The following is a 4,662-nucleotide window of genomic DNA, read 5'->3' as shown; positions in this document are numbered from 1 at the left end:
GAAACCAGAGTAAAAGTTTCTCCTGCATCCCGTTCCCTTTGTGCTACATGAACGAACGTCTCTCCACATGCTCAGTTCTGAGAGATAAGTGTGTGTGAAAGCCGTCCTTCACCTAGCTTGTTGGGAACACAAAGTTTCTTTTCAGTTGCAAACTCCACTCCATACATATATATGGGGAGGTACTGGCTCCAAATCGGTTTTACAGTGAAAACTGCAGGAACTTCAAACCGGCACTAGGAAACAGACTGAGAAACCAGAGTAAAAGTTTCTCCTGCAACCCGTTCCCTTTGGCTAGATGAACGAAAGTCTCTCCACATGCTCAGTTCTGAGAGATAAGTGTGTGGGAAAGCCGTCCTTCACCTAGCTAGTTGGGAACACAAAGTTTCTTTTCAGTTGCAAACTCCAATCCATACATATATATTGGGAGGTACTAGCTCCAACCAGGTTTTACAGTGAAAACTGCAGGAACTTCAAACCGGCACTAGGAAACAGACTGAGAAACCAGAGTAAAAGTTTCTCCTGCAAACTTTTCCTTTGTGCTAGATGAACGAACGTCTCTCCACATGCTCAGTTCTGAGAGATGTGTGTGTGTGAAAGCCCTCCTTCACCTAGCTTGTTGGGAACATAAAGTTTCTTTTCATTTGTAAACTCCACTCCATACATATATATGGGGAGGTACTAGCTCCAACTCGGTTTTACAGTGAAAACTGCAGGAACTTCAAACCGGCACTAGGAAACAGACTGAGAAACCAGAGTAAAAGTTTCTCCTGCAACCCGTTCCCTTTGTGCCAAATGAACGAAAGTCTCTCCACATGCTCAGTTCTGAGAGATAATTGTGTGTCAAAGCCGACCTTCACTTATCTTGTTGGGAACACAAAGTTTCTTTTCAGTTGCAAACTCCACTCCATACATATATATAGGGAGGTACTAGCTCCAACTCAGTTTTACAGTGAAAACTGCAGGAACTTCAAACCGGCACTAGGAAACAGACTGAGAAACCAGAGTAAAAGTTTCTCCTGCAACCCGTTCCCTTTGTGCTAGATGAACGAACGTCTCTCCACATGCTCAGTTCTGAGAGATAAGTGTGTGTGAAAGCCGTCCTTCACCTAGCTTGTGGGGAACACAAAGTTTCTTTTCAGTTGCAAACTCCACTCCATACATATATATGAGGAGGTACCAGCTCCAAATCGGTTTTACAGTGAAAACTGTAGGAACTTCAAACTGGCACTAGGAAACAGACTGAGAAACCAGAGAAAAAGTTTCTCCTGCAACCGGTTCCCTTTGTGCTAGATGAACGAACGTCTCTTCACATGCTCAGTTCTGAGAGATAAGTGTGTGTGAAAGCCGTCCTTCACCTAGCTTGTTGGGAACACAAAGTTTCTTTTCAGTTGCAAACTCCACTCCATACATATATATGGGGAGGTACTAGCTCCAAATCGGTTTTACAGTGAAAACTGCAGGAACTTCAACCGGCACTAGGAAACAGACTGAGAAACCAGAGTAAAAGTTTCTCATGCAACCCGTTCCCTTTGTGCTAGATGAACGAACGTCTCTCCACATGCTCAGATCTGAGAGATAAGTGTGTGTGAAAGCCGTCCTTCACCTAGCTTGTTGGGAACACAAAGTTTCTTTTCAGTTGCAAACTCCACTCCATACATATATATGGGGAGGTACTAGCTCCAACTCGGTTTTACAGTGAAAACTGCTGGAACTTCAAACCGGCACTAGGAAACACACTGAGAAACCAGAGTAAAAGTTTCTCCTGCAACCCGTTCCCTTTGTGCTAGATGAACGAACGTCTCTCCACATGCTCAGTTCTGAGAGATAAGTGTGTGTCAAAGCCGTCCTTCACTTAGCTTGTTGGGAACACAAAGCTTCTTTTCAGTTGCAAACTCCACTCCATACATATATATGGGGAGGTACTATCTCCAAATCGGTTTTACAGTGAAAACTGCAGGAACTTCAAACCGGCACTAGGAAACAGACTGAGAAACCAGAGTAAAAGTTTCTCCTGCAACCCGTTCCCTTTCTGCTAGATGAACGAACGTCTCTCCACATGCTCAGTTCTGAGAGATAAGTGTGTGTGAAAGCCGTTCTTCACCTAGCTTGTTGGGAACACAAAGTTTCTTTTCCGTTGCAAACTCCACTCCATACATATATATGCGGAGGTACTAGCTCCAACCAGGTTTTACAGTGAAAATTGCAGGAATTCAACCCGGCACTAGGAAACAGACTGAGAAACCAGAGTAAAAGTTTCTCCTGCAACCTGTTCCCTTTGTGCTAGATGAACGAACGTCTCTCCACATGCTCAGTTCTGAGAGATGTGTGTGTGTGAAAGCCGTCCTTCACCTAGCTTTTTGGGAACATCAAGTTTCTTTTCATTTGTAAACTCCAGTCCATACATATATATGGGGAGGTAGTAGCTCCAACTCGGTTTTACAGTGAAAACTGCTGGAACTTCAAACCGGCACTAGGAAACAGACTGAGAAACCATAGTAATAGTTTCTCCTGCAACCCGTTCCCTTTTTGCTAGATGAACGAACGTCTCTCCACATGCTCAGTTCTGAGAGATGTGTGTGTGTGAAAGCCGTCCTTCACCTAGCTTTTTTGAACATAAAGTTTCTTTTCATTTGTAAACTCCACTCCATACATATATATGGGGAGGTACTAGCTCCAACTCGGTTTTACAGTGAAAACTGCTGGAACTTCAAACCGGCACTAGGAAACAGACTGAGAAACCAGAGTAAAAGTTTCTCCTGCAACCCGTTCCCTTTGTGCTAGATGAACGAACGTCTCTCCACATGCTCAGTTCTGAGAGATAAGTGTGTGTGAATGCCGTTCTTCACCTAGCTTGTTGGGAACACAAAGCTTCTTTTCAGTTGCAAACTCCACTCCATACATATATAAGGGGAGGTACTAGCTCCAAATCGGTTTTACAGTGAAAACTGCAGGAACTTCAAACCGGCACTAGGAAACAGACTGAGAAACCAGAGTAAAAGTTTCTCCTGCAACCCGTTCCCCTTCTGCTAGATGAACGAACGTCCCTCCACATGCTCAGTTCTGAGAGATAAGTGTGTGTGAAAGCCGTCCTTCACCTAGCTTGTTGGGAACATAAAGTTTCTTTTCATTTGTAAACTCCACTCCATAAATATATATGGGGTGGTACTAGCTCCAACTCGGTTTTACACTGAAAACTGCTGGAACTTCAAACCGGCACTAGGAAACAGACTGAGAAACCAGAGTAAAATTTCTCCTGCAACCCGTTCCCTTTGTGCTAGATGAACGAAAGTCTCTCCACATGCTCAGTTCTGAGAGATAAGTGTGTGTGAAAGCCGTATTTCACCTAGCTTGTTGGGAACACAAAGTTTCTTTTCAGTTGCAAACTCCACTCAATACATATATATGGGGAGGTACTAGCTCCAAATCGGTTTTACAGTGAAAACTGCAGGAACTTCAAACCGGCACTAGGAAACAGACTGAGAAACCAGAGTAAAAGTTTCTCCTGCAAACCGTTCCATTTGTGCTAGACGAACGAACGTCTCTCCCCATGCTCAGGTCTGAGAGATACGTGTGTGTGAAAGCCGTCCTTCACCTAGCTTGTTGGGAACACAAAGTTTCTTTTCAGTTGCAAACTCCACTCCATACATATATATTGGGAGGTACTAGCTCCAACTCGGTTTTACAGTGAAAACTGCTGGAACTTCAAACCGGCACTAGGAAACAGACTGAGAAACCAGAGTAAAAGTTTCTCCTGCAACCCGTTCCCTTTGTGCTACATGAACGAACGTCTCTCCACATGCTCAGTTCTGAGAGATAAGTGTGTGTGAAAGCCGTCCTTCACCTAGCTTGTTGGGAACACAAAGTTTCTTTTCAGTTGCAAACTCCACTCCATACATATATATGGGGAGGTACTGGCTCCAAATCGGTTTTACAGTGAAAACTGCAGGAACTTCAAACCGGCACTAGGAAACAGACTGAGAAACCAGAGTAAAAGTTTCTCCTGCAACCCGTTCCCTTTGGCTAGATGAACGAAAGTCTCTCCACATGCTCAGTTCTGAGAGATAAGTGTGTGGGAAAGCCGTCCTTCACCTAGCTAGTTGGGAACACAAAGTTTCTTTTCAGTTGCAAACTCCAATCCATACATATATATTGGGAGGTACTAGCTCCAACCAGGTTTTACAGTGAAAACTGCAGGAACTTCAAACCGGCACTAGGAAACAGACTGAGAAACCAGAGTAAAAGTTTCTCCTGCAAACTTTTCCTTTGTGCTAGATGAACGAACGTCTCTCCACATGCTCAGTTCTGAGAGATGTGTGTGTGTGAAAGCCGTCCTTCACATAGCTTGTTGGGAACATAAAGTTTCTTTTCATTTGTAAACTCCACTCCATACATATATATGGGGAGGTACTAGCTCCAACTCGGTTTTACAGTGAAAACTGCAGGAACTTCAAACCGGCACTAGGAAACAGACTGAGAAACCAGAGTAAAAGTTTCTCCTGCAACCCGTTCCCTTTGTGCCAAATGAACGAAAGTCTCTCCACATGCTCAGTACTGAGAGATAATTGTGTGTCAAAGCCGACCTTCACTTATCTTGTTGGGAACACAAAGTTTCTTTTCAGTTGCAAACTCCACTCCATACATATATATAGGGAGGTACTAGCT

Source organism: Camelus dromedarius, unplaced genomic scaffold (genome assembly GCF_036321535.1).
Source record: "Camelus dromedarius isolate mCamDro1 unplaced genomic scaffold, mCamDro1.pat HAP1_SCAFFOLD_123, whole genome shotgun sequence".
Classification (NCBI taxonomy): domain Eukaryota; kingdom Metazoa; phylum Chordata; class Mammalia; order Artiodactyla; family Camelidae; genus Camelus; species Camelus dromedarius.
The sequence above is the reverse complement of the archived record's forward strand: the minus strand, read 5'-3'. Positions refer to the sequence as shown.